General features: G+C 42.7%; 1 protein-coding gene across 3 annotated transcripts in view; it reads right to left on the minus strand.

Annotated features, from left to right (window-relative positions):
- LOC146472741 (vesicular inhibitory amino acid transporter-like) overlaps positions 1–20,446 on the minus strand; it is a 58,831-nt gene that overhangs the window by 4,961 nt on the left and 33,424 nt on the right. The window contains exon 1 of one of the 3 annotated variants that reach the window (XM_085119456.1): positions 15,193–15,321. The exons of 1 other annotated variant lie outside the window; for it this stretch is intronic. The gene's annotated coding sequence lies outside the window, so the exon portion shown is untranslated. Of the gene's footprint in view, positions 1–15,192; positions 15,322–20,446 lie in introns of those variants that run through there. One more of the 3 variants, XM_085119455.1, reaches the window with a different exon arrangement.

Genomic DNA, 20,446 nt, shown 5'->3' on the forward strand with positions numbered 1-20,446 from the left:
AACAACAATTATGAACAAACAGTTTGTCATGTCTAAAACGATCTTTAGTACGACTGTTGCTACAAGCAGTTGTAGAGACACTCTTAGCATTAATATTTTTCTCACTTTATGCAAAAAACTCACTCTAAATGGCAAATGAACCATATAATACAGTTCAAGCCCCTGCCCCCCCCCCCCCCCCCACGTCCCCCTTTCAATGTCGTCTCATGGTTTGTGGAATATCATTTCAAATTTCGTTCAACATTGATAAGGAGGGAGGGGTGGGGGAGAACAAATAAGGGAATGGTGCGTCTGTAAAATAAAGTCAATAACAGGGAGTATCTCAACTCTTTTTTTTTTACAATTTCTTGTCGCATATCAAACAAAAGAATAATGTATTGGCGCATCAATGGAAAGGTTCTGACAAAGTAAACATACTAACGGTTACATTAGTGTTGCTAGAACTAGTAGTAATCTAATCACAGATTATTGGAGTGCATTCTATTCCTTACATAGCACAAATTTGGCTATGGTGGGCCCTTTCCCATTCGTTAGATAATTTTAAATATTCGTTTTAAGGTTTTTGTTAACTTTTTATGCAGCTTATCTTTATTGCAATAATCATCATGAAAGAAATATGATGGTTTATTTCCAGCCTGGTGAATGAATGAGAATGATGATTATTCTAGAAAGTGACGCAGGCGTACTCGGAAAAAAGAAACCCGAGTGCTCCTATCAGGAGTCATATCTTTTGTTTGATATGCTACAAGAAATTGCTAGAATAATCATCATTCTTAATAATCATCATCTTCACAGAATATTTGAGGTTTCCTTTCCAGATTAATAACCAAAGTTCTACTGCTGCTAAAACACCCATGGTAAAAGAACAGTTACTGGGCAAACAAATTTGAGGGTTTACAAACATCTGGAGCATGAAGGATTATTTCACTCTTTTACCCTGAGCCTACAAGATTGGTGGCGAACTTGAGTCCGTCACGGATCTGACAGAGAGAAATAGCTCATTTTACAGTTGTGTGCTAAGTCACCTGGCCTTTGATTGGAAGCGAGGCTGGGGATGACCTTGTTTTGATACAAACCTCACTGCTTTTCATATGTAGATCATGCTGTTCCTTAATATCAGGGTCGTAACGAGGTATACGGTGTCAGGGATCAAAGGCAAAAAATGGGGTGGGATCAGGGATCACAGGCCCGGGATTTGGGATCACAAGCCGTGGAATCGGGATCAGAAGTGCTGCGAGGGGATCAGGGATCAAGTTGTCCGACATTGAACGGCAAGAGCTGCCACCGTTTACAAATTCAATTGTATTTTTGCGGTAACATTTTGTTACGGTTCTGAACTGTATGCAATACGATCCGCTAGACTAGCTTGACTACAAAACGTGGATATTTTCCCGAATTCTTTGTTGCCCTTTTCTTAGTATATATCAGTGCCTTGACTCAGTTTGTTGGAGCTATACATAACTGCAGTGACTGATCTACCGAATCGGTCTGGGTCTTAGACTGCTCAATAAGGACTTAGGAAAAAAATTCATACAATAGAAATTGTCTTTTGCCAATGTTTTCCCTCTGTCTAAATCTATCACACGAGGATGGCGCTTGGCACTCTGAACAATAAATTTAACAAAGACGTCTTCATTTGTAGAGACAGTGAAAGACAAAAGTCAGCTTTTTAAGACAAAATCCTGTTATCAAAGAGCTCTTTATTGCACTTGGTACTGTACACTACTGATTGTATTTGTTTTTCTGACCAAGCTCAAGAGACCATATATGGTTTTGAGCCGTCTAGTCTTTCTGCTAAAGAACCTAACGAAATGCCGGATTCATAGCTCGATCGTGCGTTACGCGCGCTAAAGGACTCAAGCTCAGTATTCGATCTCAGCTGTGAGCTGGTAACATCTTACAATTATGTTACAGGGCATAAAAATCAAGACCAGTACAATAGGCCTTCTCTCGGTTTTCAACGCCATTTTGACGAGTGGGCAGACACGTCTTGAAATAACCGTGTGTTTTTATGGAAATCCGATGCCAAATAATTTTCATAAAAACAACGCTTCTGAAAAATTCATGAATAGGAAACTTGACACTTAATCACTGGTCAGTGTAATCCCGGGTATATAAAGGCTGTGCCGTTGATGTTTGCTAACAATAAAACAATAAGTGCTTTTTTTTAGTATATCTGGCTCACAATGTTATAAGAGGGAAATCTCTCTGTTTTATAATTCGATTCTATCAATACCAATATCTAATTTCTATCAATTTTCGTCGTTTTGTTTTACTACCGAACGAAATCAAACTCACCGAAAAGATCATGTTTGATTCTATTCGATTGCCGTACCGAACGATTGGAGTTGTACGGCAATCGAATAGAATCAAACATGAACTTTTCGGTGAGTTCGATTGAGTTCGATGTAGTTTTCTTTCGGATTCGTTCGATTGGCTACGCCGGGCAGATAACCAAAAGCGTGTGTACAAAACGTGATAAATATCCAACGCTGAATTGAAATAACAGTGCCACCGTAGATGATCAACTATTAATTTCTGCTTTTCTACTAAATCACTATTTACAAGCTATTATATAGGTATTTTCTTGTACTTTACGCGAAAATCCCAAGGCTTTGAAACGATAAACATTTTGAATGTTTAGATTCAATTAGCATATTGAAAGCGGGTGTCTACCGCAAACGGAGACCGAAGACCGAATTAAGACCGAAGACTTTAATCTCAACTAAAACTACAAGGGGAAAAAAATATGTTGGAACGCTTTGTTGGACTCTAAAACAATGAAATCGGAAGGTCTTCGTTTTGTAGAAATGCCCATCCCAAACTACATAACTGATTTCATAGTTTTAGAGTCGAACAAAGCGTTTTGGCGAGGGTCTTCGTTTTGTAGTTCGAGATGGGCATTTCTGCAAAACGAAGACCCTACCGATTTCTTTGCTTTAGAGTCAAACAAACCGTTTCAGCATGTTTTCTTCCCTTGTAGTTTTTACTAAGCGAAACTTTCCACTTTTATAAAGCAATAAACATACTGCAATTTTTCCTGAAATCATTGTGAAAACAGGAAAACTGTTCGCCAGTTTCGGTCCACTTTGCAAGAAGCGACCTAAACCTGTTGCAAAATTAAGACCACACACATGTAAGATGAGGGTTCTGGCGCAGCTCCGACAACCAATCCAGTTTCATCCCGAAACTCGGCTCCCAGGTTCGCCTCGCTTCGGGATAAACACCTTGGTTGTCGGAGCTGTGTCCAGAACCCTCATCTAACATGTGCGCGCCAGGGTTTTTCGCATCGAAGAAATGTTGCACCCGCTGCGCCAGAGGTTTGCCCATTGAATGTCTGCAATTGCACACACGGTACGCGCCAGCATTTGTTCCTATTGAAGAAATATCTGCACCGATATATAGGCCAAGATGGGTGCCGAAAGATTCACGTCCGATGTTCTGCGGATGTTTTACGGGGGGATAACTGAGGCGGAAAACAGAAACCCGCCTCGGCCGTTACGACCTGATTTGGTAGTAACATATGATACGTTCTTGGTGGTCCGAAATAACTTTGAAGAATGGCTTCGTGTTTGGAGAATGTCTTTGTCCGAAGGAAATCCGAACAACAAAGATCTTCTTGCGTTTGCGAGTGAAAACAAGGCAAAATACGTCGATCTCTCTGAAAACAAAATTAGAAAGTTGCGAAGAATCAAAGTCGGCTTTGGGCTGAAAGCGATGTTTTTATTTTTAATCGAAAGAAATGACGCAACAACTGATTACATGGAGCACTTTTTCCAAGAAAACGAACCCCACGTCTTCAACTAACAAGAGGAGGACAAGATCGAAAGAGAATTTGACACATTTATTAACGCAGAAAAAGGGTGAAATTTAGTCCTGGTCTGCAAAAGGATCGGGATGGGTTCTTGAAAGAATAATGCTCGCTTACGTCAACTTTGCGCGCTATCAGCCATTGCGCAGAGGAACTTACTTGAATCTTCCACAAAAACTGAAAAGCAAGAAAGCGATAACCCACGTACGTACGTAACAGCAATAACGAATGTCTGAAGTGGGCACTAAGAGCTGCTTTATTTCCACCAAACGATGGAGAGGACCGCAAAGGCCAAGCAAATATCCGGTTAACGATGGCATCAACTATGAACGTATCGATTTTCAAACCCCTTTGCGATTAATGTCTTTGGATGGGAAAACGACTGCATCATTGTCCACAGGCTGAGCAAAAAGTCAGTTGGAGGAAAAACAACTCTACTGTTTTGTGAAGCGCGTGAACGCCCTGCTCTTCGAACAGGCCAAACACAGAAACAAAAAGCATTTTTGTATGATGTGTTTGACCGGCTTTTCAAGAGCAGTCTTACTGGAGACTAGTATTCATCGCAGCCGTTTTTTGGGCTGTCACGCAAAGCTCCCCCCAAAAGAAGCGGCTTCAACTTTTATTCTCCCACTTAAAACAAATCCGAAAGGGTGGCGAAGAGAGAACACAAGATGAGCTAACGTCTGCGATTTCACCTTTGAATTCAGAGCTTTGTACTCACCCTGGGAGAGCTCACCGGCGAAATCATCGAGAATGGCCTTCGTGGTCTTGGCTGAAGGGGTGTAAAAGAAAACAATCACCGCCACCTTCTCCCTGAAGGAAGCCATGATGCTCGTCATCTTTTCGCCAGCACCCACATGCTGAGGCCGGCGTGGGGGGCAGAAAAGCCGAGATTCACCAGCTGGCCGGTGTGCCCTTTCACATCTTTCGAAGCAGCGCAGTCATCGAGGATCAAGAGCGTATTCAAAAAGACGGGAGACGATTTTCAGCCAGATTTCCACTTTGTGCTGCTCGCACATCAAGACGAACATTTACGGGTCATTTTCACATATTTGGTGAAGGGTCTTGTTACGCGGGATGCCCTGAGGGGGCATACCGTGTCTAAAAATGGGTCGATTTCTTTTTTTTCTTCCTCGTAGCTACAAATCGGTACATTAATTTATTCATTAAACTCTCCCCTCTCCAACTCGGGATGTATTGTTCTGATTGTCCTCAACAGAAGCAGGCCAATCAAAATCCATTCTTGTCGCTTATATCGCGAGGGAGGGGATCCACTCACCCCTACCTGTGTGACGTCAACGCATCATTTGATATATTTATTAAAAACGGATTAAATTGTCGCGCCATATTGTTAACATGTTGTGGACTCAAGTGTGCCGTTTTCAAACGGAAATTTCACCATTTTGAAGCGGTGACACGGTGGGAATTGGTGAGTTCCTGGCGAAGGAATCGTGCTTTGTTTGACAGTCTTAGACCACGACGCGAGACTGAAAAGCTAAAGAGGGCATTTAGAAGCTTACGTTATCGTAATGGAATTTCACACATTTCCGGTGATAGTCTAAGTCGCGTAACACAAGGGAAACAACGTAACGCGATCGTCGAGACTCAAACTATTGCATTAGCAAGGATAGTTTTATCAATCGGCGAAGCATACAGTTGCTGTAAATGAATCAGCCCCAGCATCACGCGTAATGCCAGTATAGCAGGCATCTTGTTGTACTTGAAATGTCGGGCAGGTCAGCGTGATGTGATCGAAATTTTAGCGGAAAGGGCCGAGAAGCTGGTCCACCACGAACTGAGATTTTCCCAAATTCGTATGACCAATAATGAGAGCATTGAACGGGATGTTTCTCCGCTCCATTGCTATATCAGTATTGCAAAGACTACTATTGTGCCCCAGAATGTTCATCTGGAATCGCTGATGACAAAGACGTGGCAGTTTACATTGCCCGAGCCGCTGGTGTTCCGCTCGAGCTCGAGCTGGACCCCTTCTTTGGTGTTCACAAGCCAGGTGCCGCTGTCGTGCATCGCCTGGTCAGCCATGGAGTGCAAATCGATCAGCAGCCCGAACTTGTTGTCGGTTTAGAACTTTGCGAGGTTTATGTGTTGCTGTTTTTTTTGAGGCTTTCCAAAGAAGCGGTGGACCTCTTCCCATATGTCTTTGCCCTCGATGCTATTGTTGTACACCATGTTGGGCTAGCCGTTGACCGTGATGCTGACTTTGGTCAAGTGTAGTCTGGTGCTCATTTCTGAGCCCCTGCTGCCTGCAACATACGGTTTGACGAACAGCAAAAGAATACCTTTGAGCAACCGCCTTTGTGAATTGACACGAAGGTTGATCCTTGTTTCGGTGCCTTTTGCAAAGGGGACCACTGCATCTCGAATCACGTGGTGGTAAAGGACCTCCTTGCCGGTGGAATAATTGCTGTACGCTTCGTCCGCCAGAGCGTTGCTTCTGATCGTTTCGTACTTGAGCTGGATGTTTTTCAGCTTGCATTTGAGCTTGGTGACGTCTAAGCCTTTTACAACTTGGGAAACTGGGGCGAGGGTCAACTCAAACACAAGATAGTTGAAGAGGGCTTGGGAGTAAGAGACTCCGGTATTTTTTCTTCAAAATCGTTTTCAGCTTTTTTTCCACGTTGCCACTAGAAGTTTTCTTGTCCGCCGCCCCTGAGCGGATCTTGGAGAGGTCCTCGCTCTGGATGCCCTCGAGCGGCAAGTTGTCCCGTTCCTCCTGCGAGAGGAAAAGGTCCTCTCAGATCTTAAAGATGTCGTGTCGCAGTACGGTGCCCGAGTACTTCACAACCAGCTTGTCAACCAGCGCGCGTGTGACGTTTTGCACAAGGAATTTGTTGTCGTGGCCGCCAGTCAAGTCAATGTCAAAGAGCAGCGCGAGCGAGCTGGGTACGAGGACCTTGCTCTCATTCAGCTTGGGGACCAAAACGTACAGCGCCTCGCTGGGGCTGGCTTCGCCTCGATCAAAAGTGATGCGCTTGACTGCACGCTTGGCTTTCATGGCGCCGAGATTTTTCTCGGTGTGCGTCGGGCGAGGGTTCTCTTGCTTAGACATGATTACATTCGTAGAGAAAAAATTTTAATTGGAAAATAGAAGCGCAGATCGCAGATTGCATGGCAGAAGGCGTTTTTCACAACCCCGTTTTTGACCCGGACGATCCGAGTTTGGGTGACCGCGATGAAGACAATGACGTTAGGGACCACAGCCCCGACGCAACAAATCCTTTTGTGCAGGGCTCCACGTCCACTCCCGGGCCTCAGGGAGAGCACATTGAGATGGTAACGAGGCATCACGAACAGGTGAGCTGCCAGGCACGTCCTTTGATGAAATCCCTTAATTTATTGGGTTTTTTCATAAAGATGACAAACTTGCGATGCTGGCCAGAGCAAAAGAATATTCATAAAAAAAGGTTCCCAAAAGTGGACTTCGGAAAATTGGGCCCAATCGGTTTCAGCTAAGAAGAGTGGCAATGAGACAAAAATTGTCTCGTTCGGTGACAGGAGTTGCGAGACTTAAATTTTCAAAAAAGATGGCAGTGGTCCTCTCAACAAAATGCACAGACAAGTTCAAAACATCCCGTGGGCCAGAAGCTGAATCTCTGATTGCAAGTTCGTATTGATGCACATCAAGAACAACATGGCTCGAATCTTGAAAGTGAAGCAGAGCTGCGAAGAGTGCAGCAACTGCTGCAGGGTGCTCTTCAGAAACAGGTGAAAAACAAAGAAAAGGAACAAGCGCAGGTTGACAGACTCAGAGGCGCCCTCTCTGCGAAAGAACAAGATTGAAACACTTTTGAAGAAAGGCTCAACACCACAAAACCCCTCGATGAACTGAATGAACAAGAGGCTGAGCTCCGGCGCCAAAATGAAGAAGACATAGCGCTCATCGACGATGAGTACACTTCTCCTTTCGAAAGAGTGGCTGCCGAGGAAAGAGTCGCACAAAGAGAAGAGGAGCTTGCTCTGTTGAGAACAAAGATTGACGAAAGAGAACGAGCCATACCGCTCGGGAGAGGATTAAAGATATCTCCAAAATATACGGCATGACGGTGGCCTCTGTCTTTCTTGCCGCAGGCGTCACGATCGGTGTGGTCGTCAGCTCCATCACCAACAGGTTGAAGACCCTTGGACCTCGGCAAAAAAACGGCTAAGCTTCTTCCGGGGCTGGTCGGGTCGAGCGCTGTGTTCCTCTTAAAAGCCGTTGGGAAGGCCATTGGTTTTCTGCCAGAGCACACCTGGCTGCTGATTTTGGCCGTTGTGGCCTTTGTGATGTAGAGACATATCAAAAAGCAGCGGTAACAGGCAGTCAAAAGAACAACAGGCCCACAACCGCAACCACGCCAACAGCGACAACGACATGTCGTGAGACTAGCTACCGGAACCAGCCGCTGGAGTCGGTTCTTCTTCTTGCTTCTTTGTTTAAGGCGGTGGAGTCAGGCTTTTTGTCTGGGCTGCAGGCTTTAGGCCTTTTTGTGCCTCTGTTGCGGCTTTGTGGATCGGATTCGAGGGGTTGCTGTTTGGCGGGTTCACTTTTGGTTCCCTCCTGGCCATCAGTTGGAGGCCTGCTTTTTTTGTGCTCTGGTTCACCCCTTGGTTTATCCCGAGCTTCATCCCAGCGCTGGCTTGCTTGAGCTGGTTGTTGTATCCGACCGTGGTTTTTGTGTTGATGACCATCCGCCCCGGCATCATCCATGCGCCCAGGCACACGGCGAGATTCAGCCTGACCTTGGCTTTGTCCACCGCCAGCTGATACCGCTGCACGCTCTTTGCCAGGTCAGGCTGACGGATCACATCTTCAACCAGGACAAGAAACTCGGTCCGCGCCTCTTTTGCCCGACCCCCGAGTCCAGAATGCTGCTTTAAACGTTGACCTGAGACCCCAAAACATAGTAAATGAACGCTTCAATCGACTGGTTAAGCCCTGGGTGTACCGGAAGTCGGTTTTGGGGTCAACCCCGAAGTCGCTGCCGAGTCTTTGGTACGACGCCTCGTCATACTTGTTGTCATTCGGGTTGAACGTGGGGTCATCTGGAAAGGCGGAGATGTTCTGAATCCCATCCATCTGAAACAGGATCCGCCTGACAATGAAATAGACGTGAAACCGGTAGACAGCTGTGACCTGTGGGGGAATTGTCGGGGTGGTCTTCGAAAATTTCGCGAGAAATCCCGCAGCTGATAGTCGCGCACCAAATTGCAAAGTTGAGCTGTTGCGGCCAATAGACCATGATCGGTCCACCAAGCCATTTTTTCGACTCTGCCCTGAACGGTGTGTCAGTTTGGTCTGCTGAAAAATCTCTCTGAACTTTGTCGTTAAAAATTGGTCTGGGGTCACGAAGATGTTGATCTGCTTGCTGAAAATTTCTTTCAGACTCGGGATTTTATTGTGAAATGGCATGGCGGGAATTGAAACGCTGTTACCTTTTAGACCGCGTGGCGACAGCTCGTGTGGAAACCCAACAACGTGCTTGTCGATCCTGAGAGCGTCTTTCATTGCTTGCGACCAAAATTTGCTGTCCAACTTTACCACGCTTTGAAGCAGGTAGGGGCCGCCGCCTTTAAAGAAAATGTCCGCCGTCGCCGTGTGGTCTTTTTGAAAAGAGACCTTGACGAGAAATTTGCTCTTGTTGGCGTTCGGGTACTTTTTGTCAAAGGCTGCCCACACCTTTTGCTTAGCGAGCTTGCTTTTCATGGCAGTCTCATTCGACTGATACCACGGAATAGCCCACCTTTGGCTGAAAAAAGCGTTGTCGAAGTCCATGGTGATATGAAAACCGATTTTTTTTAATTTAAATGTTTTTTTTGGCCTTTGCATACAACTTAATTCGAACCCCTACACCATCTATTTTGACGAGCCAGTTCCGAAAGCGTCTTTTGTTAGGCTTCTTTCCTGCTCAATTTTCAATTCGTGGCTAAATTTGAAGCGTGATGGACAAATTTCTTTGTTTGATCTGAGTGGTGTCACTTCTCCCACTACTGTTTCTGCGGGGCATTACACCTTAGAAAAAATGGCATAAAAATTGGAAAATCTTTTCCAAAAATGAGACGTAAAATTAACCACCGAAATAAATACGACTGTCGGAGAGATGGCAATTAAGAACTCGGAGGGGACAAAAATCCGTCTCGACAGTGACCTGGCCAGGTTTCTTGGCATATCCCGCGACCTGAAGACAATTACATCCGTCAAACGGCTCACAACACCCTCCACTTACTTTGTTCACTGCGATTTGATCGACCCGGAACACAATTCGATGAATGGGAAACCATCAACCCTTCTTTGCAAAGTTCTACATCAGAGGGGTAGCGTTTGAAAAGGTCCACTATCAAACCGCAGAATACCAAGGCTTTTGTGACGCTTCGACGGGTGAATTTGTTCAAAGATGAAGGCGGGGAGCTATCTGATATTCGCGGTCAACCACTTCAGTTCAAGTTGCGGATTAATTAAAAAAATCTTCGGATTTTATAGCCATGTCTTCCCCAAATGTGTTGCCAAGTACACCGCCGGCTCAGAGAACTTCCGCCTTGCGAAAATCAGCGAGGTCGAGAAGGAAATCTCCGGTGAAGTCGATAACTACAGTCTTGTCCTAAAAAAATACAAAAAAATTCGAAAAGTGACTCACGTCGCTGCGATCTCTCTCGGGGGTTTGACGACCCTTCTCTCTTCAGGCACGATTGCGGCCTCGCTGACCGGTGTAGGTGTTGTGGTCGGAGCACCTATCGAGGGGGTTGCGGCTTGTTCGGCGCTGCTGCCACTGTATTGAGCTCTTTGAACAAGAAGCTCAGTGAAAAAAATGTGAACAAACACGCCACGATTCACTCGCAGGCCGTTTCGAAGCGCGACACTATCGACGGGTTGGTTTCTCGCGGTGTCGACGAAAATATCGTCTCCCACAAGGAGTTTCAACATATCACGCGCGAAAATCAGAAGTATCACGAAATCAAAGATTCTTTGCGAGCTCGAACTCAGCCGCCGACAAAAAACGGCTTGTTTCCCGCGGAAGTCGAAAAAATCCCGTCCGAGGTCCGCAAAGAGCTTCAGGAGGGGTACTGAAGAAAACTCGAGGCAGCACACAAAGCTTTGAGCTGAATTTTTCGGTCAGTTATACGAAGAGCTGACAGAAAATACTTGCGTTGGGACTCGCCGTTTGCTTTCTTGCTTTGCGGCGCTTCGGTGTCGAGCCTTTGCTGGCTGAGGATTGGGGCTTTAGAAGAAGCCCGTGAGAACCCACTGAACGTGGGTAAAATAATTGGTTGTTCATCAAATTCGGCCCGCTGTGTTTACTTTTTTTCTCGTTCATTCAAAAACCAGGTGATTCAAGCGATGACAGAAGCTAAACTAACAACCGAGCGGCAAAATTAATCCGTCGTTCATTACAAATTCAGTCGATCCCACATTCCTTTCCTCCAATTCCGATCGGCTGTGAAAAAAAAGTTACTGACCGATCGGCATTTTATGAGCGCTTCGGCATTTCGTGAGCTTTTCGGAATTTCATGAGCCCTTCAGAATGTCTAGGCGAAAAGGAATTTAACGGGTGGATTTCTTTCCACTCTTCACAGTTCACTTTAACATGCCACCTAACCTGATCTAGCAAATAAAAAAGAAACTTTGATGTTTTTTGGGTGTAAAATCAGGCAGCTGCTTCTTATCTTGTGACGTCAATGCTTCGAATGAAAACAATGAAAGGGGGTTTCCCTGCTTGACCGAGCATGTTATTAATAATGTCTAATTTGAAGCAACTGAATTGTAGGGTAGTGTCGGATTCTCCGTATAGAATGTCTAATTATGTAGTATATTCGGATGCAAGCGCCACAGGGTGTGGTGCTTACCTAGATATTAATGGCGAGCAAGTTAATAATAAGCAATGGGATTTGGAAGAACGGAGAAGAAGTTCTACGTGGAGGGAGTTATCTGCCATATTGTTCGCTTTTCATTTATTTTTACCCTTACTTGTAGGCTCTTATGTGAAGTGGTTTTCTGATAGTCAAAGTGCATATAAAATCATACAAGTGGGAAGTATGAGAAGTGATTTACATGCTACTGCGCTGGAGATTTTTCAGTTCTGCGCCAATAATGGTATAGAGTTAGAGGTCCAGTGGATCCCTCACACTGAAATTGAGAGAGCTAGTCGTATTAGTCGTATCATTGATGTAGATGATTGGTAGATTTCAGCCGATTGTTTCATGTCCTTAGAGGAAAGCTGGGAGGTTCATTCAGTGGATTGTTTTGCTAGTAATTATAATAAGAAGGTTTCCAAGTTTTTCTCTAGATGTTGGAACCCAGGTTGTAGCGGGGTGGATTTTTTCGTGCAAAATTTGGATGGTGAGAATTGCCTCGTCTTTTCTTCCCGTAAGCCTTATTGCTAGAGCTATAATTCATTATTTGCACGTTTCCAGGGCCATTGTCGCTATAGTCGTGCCCTTTTGGCCTTCGTCATATTTCTGGCCCATTATTTCTAAAAATTTTCTAGATTTGTAGTAGATTGTAAGTGTTTTGGTGCTACTGCCTCAGAGCAAGGGCGTAACACCAACTCGTTTTTGGGTAGTGATAGGTTCACTGGGATCACCTTGGCTGTTCGTATGAAGTTTTCTAAAGTCTCTTTAGCTTTATTTACATAGGTCGCTTGTCCATGTATTTTTCAGTGGACAGAGGTACTGGCCTGATTCAGTATTATTACCGTGACAATGATTTTTGTGGATAAGAGGCACTGGCCCGAGTTTGGTATTGTCACAATGTTTTTTGTGGATTAGAGGCACTGACCTACATTGGTATTATTACACTGTTTTTGTGGAGGCGCTTGCCGTTTTGTCATGTTCCGGCAGAAGTATTTTAGCAGCATGTGACTGTTTTGGTGGTCATATTTTCTGTTATTTCTTTTTTATTTTCTCGTTACAGATGTTTGTCTCAGACCACGGTTGGAGGTGTATGCCCGGTTAGTGTAAAGCCAGACTTAAGAGAGCTTATTTCGATATTGCTGAGGTCTAAAGCGGATTCTACAACGAAGAGATACGAGAAAGAGATTTTGAACTTTATTGAATATTGTAATTTCTCCGAGGTTCGGCCGGTGCCTCCTTTTCCTATTGCGTTTATAGTTGCTTATTTTTTTAAGGTTTATAAGTGCTCATATGCCTCTTTATATAGTTATGACTCACGCAGCTCTTAAGTGGTTTCACTCGTCCGGTCTAAGTAACGGCGCTAATCCGTTGGATAGTTCTATTTGTCATAAGTTGTTGGAGGCTGCTAGGCGTGATAAGCCAGTTAGTGTTAAAAAGGCGCCTCTATCTGCTGAGATTATTAAGACTATTTTCGTTAAGTTTGCTGATGCTTCTGCTAATCTTAAGGACATACGCGTTGCTTTTATCTGAGCTCGTTAGGCTTTGCGGAGTTTTTTCGTTATAATGAGCTGTAACATCGCGCACCCGTGCATCTGTTGAAGCTTGTCCTGATTATCTTAGAGTGTTTGTTTCCAGGGCTAAAAATGACATTTTTCGCGAAGGTAATTATGTTTATATTAAGAGGTTAAATAGCGAGTATTGCCCAGTTGCGCTTTTGGAAAAGTATATTTCCAAGTGAAACATTGATCTTTTCATTTCAGTTGCTCTTTTCCGTCCATTAAGATTTTTTAAGCCCACCAATTCTTACATGTTATATAGAGTTAAATTGTCATATACCAGATGTTGAAAAATCTTTAAAGAGTGCCTTAAGGAATTAGGGGTGGATCATAAATTGTACGGTCTTCATAGTTTAAGGTCTGGTGGAGCCACCTCTGCCCTTAGTTGTAATCCTAATCTTTCAGAAAGGGTACTTAAGCTTCACGGACGGTGGAAGTCTGATATTGCGAAAGATATGTATATTCTCGAAGATGTTTTTAAGCGTTTACAAGTAACTAGTCAGCTTGGCTTGTAAATTAGCATTTACTTAGTCTGATTCAGTTTATTTGTGTTATTATGACTGTTGGTGTGAATCTGAATAAGCATCCAGCCATCAATTTGTTGTATTTAGTTATCTATGTTTTCAAGAGGAAAATAATTTTACGTTCGTTTGAGCGTAGCGAATTAGAACGTAAACATTATTTCGTTCAGCCGTGCTAAACCGTTCGATTTTGCCCGATTCGTTCTTCTTAATATAATCCGAACTGATGTTCCGTAAGCCGCATTTATCTAAAAACAACGAACGTTCAAGAGTTTTTTTTGAGATTTGATGTGAATAGAGTTGTTTTGCTGCTCCTCATTTTGTTTGTCTAATAGAGTGTGCTAATTCAAGTTTAATGAAGTCTTGCTGTTATGGCCGATCGCCTCTCACTTCGTTTGTCCGCGTTCGACTGCAGTCATCTCCTGGGAATACATCTTTTTCATATTCAGATACTTGTCGATTAAAATCGATCAAATCCAATTTCTAACATTGAAAATAGATCAAAATCGATAATCACAAGAAATCTTGCGATCAATTTTATTCGATTTCCGATATTTTTGGATTGATTAGTATCGAATTCGATCGACATGCAACGATCTATGTCTATCGACTTTCGAAATTATCGACATGCTGCGCCTTGGATTTCGTCGTAGTCGTGAACGTTAAGCAAAGGTGAGCCGGGATAGACTCCATTTTTGAAACACATGGAAACAGAGCCCATCTCGGCCGCAAATATGGAATTTTGAACAAAACAAGACCTTTACGATTGGTTCTCGTTCTTCGCAAAAAGGGGCTTCTAAAATCGCCACATGAGCCTCGTCCCAGCCTAGATCCGCTCGCTCCCTCATTTTTATAGCGAGATACTCCTTGAGAATCCTCTCCCGAAGCTCTGGTGGGAGGTTTTGAATAGCCTTGGAAAGGGTTGGCGGCTCTGCCGACGCAAGAGGCAGGATTCTGTTTTCCGCTTGAGTTACCCCCCCGTAAAACAACCGCAGAACATTGGACGTGAATGTTGCGGCAGCCATCTTGGCCTATATAACGGTGCAGATAATTCCTTAATAGGATAAAATTCTGGCGCGTACTATGTGTGCGAGTGCAGACATTCGATGGGCAAAACTCTAGCGCAGCGGGTGCAGACATTTTTCGATGGGCAAAACTCTGGCGCAGCGAGTGCAACATTTCTTCGATACGAAAAACCCTTGGGCAAAGATGTATGATGAAAGTTCTGGACGCAGCTCCGACAACCAAGCTGTTCATCCCGAAACGAGGCGAACCTGGGAGCCCAGTTTCATCCCGAAACTGGTTTGGTTGTCGGAGCTGCGTCAGAACCCTCATCTTACATGTCAGTCAGTAGACCGCATCCTTTTATCCGGTCGAGATTCACGCTCTGAACACTGCTATAAGTCGAGAAAGCAATTCTGCCCCACATCATTGCGAAAAAGAGGAACATTTTACTTACCGAATACGATGAAACACTCCACCAGCAAATATGACAATGAATACGGAGAAGCACAACCGTTAAGGGTAAAAAGAGGAATGGCTTTGGAGAATGGCATGTGGCATGATCAGCTGCGGAATGATATAATTATGCGAAATACGATTTATGCGGGGAATGAAAGGTGGTCTTCCACTCAAAATTCATTCTCGTCCCCAGAGCTCCAACGTTTTTTTCTTTTTAATTGTTGAACGAGTGGCTCTGGGACCAGCCAAAACTATCTCTGTTTTTCATTGGCTGTCGAAAACTTGATGCGCTATAAGGTGAAAAATCCTACGCTTCTGCGCATTGGTCTTTATAATTACTTCCGGTGAGACGCTTGAAACCGTGCTATGTAAAGAAACAAATAATGTAAATATTTGGTCGATAAATGAAAAGTACATTCAGTTTAGCGCAAAGAATTAGCGATTTGGATAAACGTTAATCAAAGGAGACGCCTGAAATATTTTCGGAAACTGGATGTTGAAATATTGCGCGAAGTGTTTCAATCCTTCCAACTGAATAAGCTACCTTGCTCTCCATAAAAGCCAAGGTGATCATTGGGATCTCAGACTAGAACTGAACGAAGAGTAAATCATACTCTGATCTTTGTATTAGCCCAAGTCAGGAGTGATGTAGCTCTCAATTTCGAAGGTAAGTGCCTCTGACTCGGCTTTATTCCGTTGCCCAGAAACACGCTTACGGCCAAACAGACACAACATTTCGATTTATAACATTCGGAAGTACTGTACACAGTCCCACACAAATAATAAAATGCTGAGAAAAATTGAAGTTTCCCTTGTTGGTAATAATACAAGTAACTATCCGTGATGTATTAGGCGGTTTATTCCAAGGAATCTCATATTCTGGTTTAAGCTGACCACAGATTCATTGGATTGTCCTGTGCAAAGTAATGTAATTTGGAATTGATTTAATAAATAAAAATAAATAAGTGCAAACCTTACAGAAGCTCTACCAACTCACAGATCAGAGGCTAAGCAAACAGAAGCTAAAAGCAAATTAAAGATTTGTTCTTGGATTTTTCTTGCACTGATTAAATGTTGTTCTCGCTTCCACTGGTTCCCCCAATTAGTGCATTGTTTGCTTTTAAAGAATGGTGGCTTCTTATGGGTTTTGTGAAGGGAATAAGAATTGGGACTAAGGGACTTATGTAAGTCTTTTTTAATACTGAATATGTCTGCGCAATCCATTAACTTCCAATTAAATAATCACTTTCAATCAGCAGCTCACATGAGAACTGCACCCTTTTTGAGTCACATGGAAATTATGGCATCCCATTTTTCTGTTGAGAATTAAAAGCAACGTAACTGAACTGATAACCTCCTCAAATCACAACCCCTGATGGCCTGTTTACACGGAGGAAGGATACATTTGTGGCGTTCCCGGATTCACCACAGAGGAAGGATGGAGGAAGGATACATCCGTGACTTTGCCACTGCAAGGGTCACCTGGCTTTACTTTGTTTCTTTTTATTGTTGTTGTTGCGTTTTGACATGTGCTTTACATGTATGACATCTATCCACTTATTAGTATACATCCCATCTGTTTGCCTCTTTCTCTGTGAGTTATCCTTCTTACTTGTTTTAAATGTTGTTTTTAGATGAAGAACTTTCTCCCTGTGTTTAACAGTTACTACACTCAAGTGACACCCATCTCAGAAGGAAAACTGTCTTAGAATTGAAAGGTTCTAGTTCTTTTGTATTCAAGTCTGTTACTAATTTTAGTTGGTCTTGTCCTTGAGTATTTTAATTGATGCTTCTTAGACACTTTTTAAGACATCTGAATTTGTTTTTTAATATTAATTTTATTACTCATTCTATTTTATAACAATTTTTAAATTTTGCAAGTGTAAATAAATTTGCTTTAAGCTATTGATCTAAGTACAAAACATTTTTTCACATTTTAAAGTTTCAAATGGAATAGCAAAAGCTCCAATGGCAGGTCTCATATTTTTTTTAGTAGTGTGGGGAACGTCTCTGACTCTATGAAAGACTCTGTTTGGCACTGTAAAGGATACTATCAAAATGCCTCTGTGGCAAACAGAGCTGTTTGATTTAGTTTAACCTACCTGTAGCTGCCAATGCCACATTAGCACATTTTATTTTATTGTTTATGAGAACAAAAAAGGAAATAAAATGCTGCTTGGAGAGCAGACCACGAGGCCACTTGTAAAGCTAATTACAAGGGCTCTGCTCCATCTATGGAACGTGAGGGTGCCTTGAGAATCTTCTTCCGGTCTTTAAATAAGCAAAAGATTATGTACAATGAATATTATGAAAATGGGGATAGCAAGAGCTTTAACTTGGTTTAAGACAGCTACCAAGTGTTTGATGTTGAGGTTCAGAAGAAAGAATGTGTTGGACATGTGCAGAAGAGACTAGGAACTGCTTTACGAAAGCTGAAAAAAGAGAAAAAAGGGTTGGGTGGAAAAGGAAGATTGACAGATGCAATGATTGATAAGCTGCAAAATTATTATGGAATTGCCATCAGGAGCAATTCAGGCAACCTACCTGCCATGAAGAAAGCAATTTTAGCCAGCCTTTTTCATTGTACCTCTTCAGCAGATAGGAATTTGCGCCTGCAATATTGCCTAGAAGGAACAGACAGCTGGTGTGGGTTTACGAGGGACAGAGCTAACAAAACAAATTGTTTTCAAACCTGGTCCTGGTTTGCCTCTAGACATAATTGTTGAACTAAAACCGATTTATGCCAGCTTTAGTGAGGACGACCTTCTCAGCAGATGCTTGTATGGCAAAACTCAAAACCAAAATGAGTCCCTAAATGGAATGTTTTTGGAGCGTGTACCTAAAGATGTTTTTGTGGGTGCCGAAGGTTTCCAACTGGGCATTTATGATGCTATAGTCCATTTTAACATTGGCTCAAAGGCTTTTGTCAAAGTATTTGGCAAGCTTGGAATCTCTCCTGAAGAATTTTGCATGACTGGCTGAGGACAGTCCCTACCCTGCCATGTAATAGCAGTAGACGCAGCTTGTAAATGACCTTTGTTTAATATTTAACTTGAACTTTTGAGATTGATTTTCTCGATTGCGCAATTTTCAGAATATAGCTAAATGCTAAAAGAATATCTTAAAAAGTATTTCCCTGATTGATACCAAACTTGAACAATTAGTTGTTATAACGTAGTTTTATGCTGTGAACCTCAAAAATGGCTTGATATCTTCTAATATGACACTCTCTTTATTGTTTAATTATCTTGATGCCTTTTATTTTTTCAAAACATAGAAAAAAATAACTAGATAAACAACTTTAGACATCTAAAGTGTTTGGATTTAGAGGTTAACAGCATAGAACTATTATCATAAAGTGTACTATAGTGTTTATTTCATGTGAAAAGGTTTAGTACTTTTTGAGATATTCTATTTAAGCAACTACCGTTGTTTTCACTGTTGGGGGTCCATAGCATGGTTACCGTAGCAACAGCATGTCAATCAAAGTTGTCATTAGTATCACCAAGTGATGATCTGACCATCGGTACAAAAATAATTAGTGTACAACAAATAGGGAAATTTTTCAAATTTTGAGTGGAAGACCACATTGTAGAATCCAACGACTGTCCAGTACGACAAGAGACGTGTCATGGAGATTGAGAAAGAACTTTACGGAGGCATAGATCATTTTGAAGGCAATGGAAGTTCCAAAACTTGTTTATTTCGAGCCAACAAAATCGCTCATCGATGACACTCGTAAACTGAAAATTACGTATTACAACGTAACGAAATCAACAACTAAAGTACAATAAAACAAAGCAAACTAACTGTGACCTTAATGCATTTTGGGGGTGGGACCCTAAATGTGTAACAACAAACTGAACAAACCTAAGTGAAAAGCACATAAGATATAAACCTTGCAGAGATGTAAATTCGAGCATTTTCGTAAAGGCATTAATAGGTAGTAAATTCTGGGAATAAAATTCCGTTTCCTAAGATTTACCTCAATCATGCGAACAGATCTATCTGTATAAGCTTAAACAAATGTATCTTTAAAAGGTCACCAACGATTTGGGAACGCGCGAGAAACCGTTTTGTTTAATTGTTCTCGTTAGTGCCACAGATGAAAACAACCCCGAAAGAGCAAAAATGTTACAGAGACTTTGATTCATGGGGGGGTGGAGGGGGACGGGGGGGAGGGTGTCAAATACGGTGTATGGTCGATTACGAAAAGGAGAGAGAGACCTTCATGCCAGAAATTGTTGTTATGGCAAGACAACTTTGCCATGACTGTACGTTCCTCATTATCAAGACATATTCTTTTATTATTCGGGCAGTAAGGAGGACCGAGTTAAGGTTTCGGTAGCATTATCAAATTCTTTTTTCTTTTTGGGGTCGCGATGGGCCGAGAGATAAGACTTCGGGCCACGAATTATTGTTCTCGGTCTCGTTTTTTTGTACTCGGCTGGTACGAGTTCCGTTTTCTGTCGTGTTATCAAATTCTTTAAATTCTCGGTCGCGTTCTTTGTTCTCGGGCCGTGAGGACTGTTTACAATATGCGAGCCAGACGTGCAAAGCATGAACAAAACACGCGAGGTATGCGAGACATGAACAACCCCAACATATACTGCTAACCGTTAAGCTAACCGGAGAGCTATTTAAGCTAACCTAAGTGTTATTTAGGCTAACTGGAGTGCTCTTTAGGCTAACCGGAGTGTTTTTTAGGCTGACCTGAGTGCCTCAAGGTTAGTTTTGTTTAACCGAAAATTTTGCAACTAAATCAGTCTATGACCTTGCGGGCCAAGATAGATAAAGATGTCTCACGTTTACTACAGAAAAACATTCAATTTAGAAACAGTTTCTGTCTTCTAATGAAAGTTGAATAACAAATGCTTTCCCCTGAGGTCATGTAGGGATACCCTGTTTAAGACAAAAATTGATGAAATAGATACCCGTTTAAGACAAAACACCCGGAAAATTAAACCATACCCTATCAGGCCGCACGTCCCCGTTAAGGTCACATAAGAGAGTAACCCCCCCGCCCACCGGTTCTAGATCATACCAAAAATTACGATCCGTCATTGACCCGGCGTCACATACATATTAGGACTGTACAAATGGTTTCTGTCTCTAAACGAAAGGTGTAAACGTAAGGATTAAAGCCCGGGGATTATAAAATTATAAAAAAGCATTCGTATGACAAATGTCGTTTTCCCCTGTATTTCATTCTAACTGCAAGAAATGCAATTCTATCTGGTGGTTACTTATTG

Source organism: Pavona decussata, unplaced genomic scaffold, assembly GCF_977016875.1.
Source record: "Pavona decussata unplaced genomic scaffold, jaPavDecu1.1 SCAFFOLD_98, whole genome shotgun sequence".
In the NCBI taxonomy this organism is placed as follows: domain Eukaryota; kingdom Metazoa; phylum Cnidaria; class Anthozoa; order Scleractinia; family Agariciidae; genus Pavona; species Pavona decussata.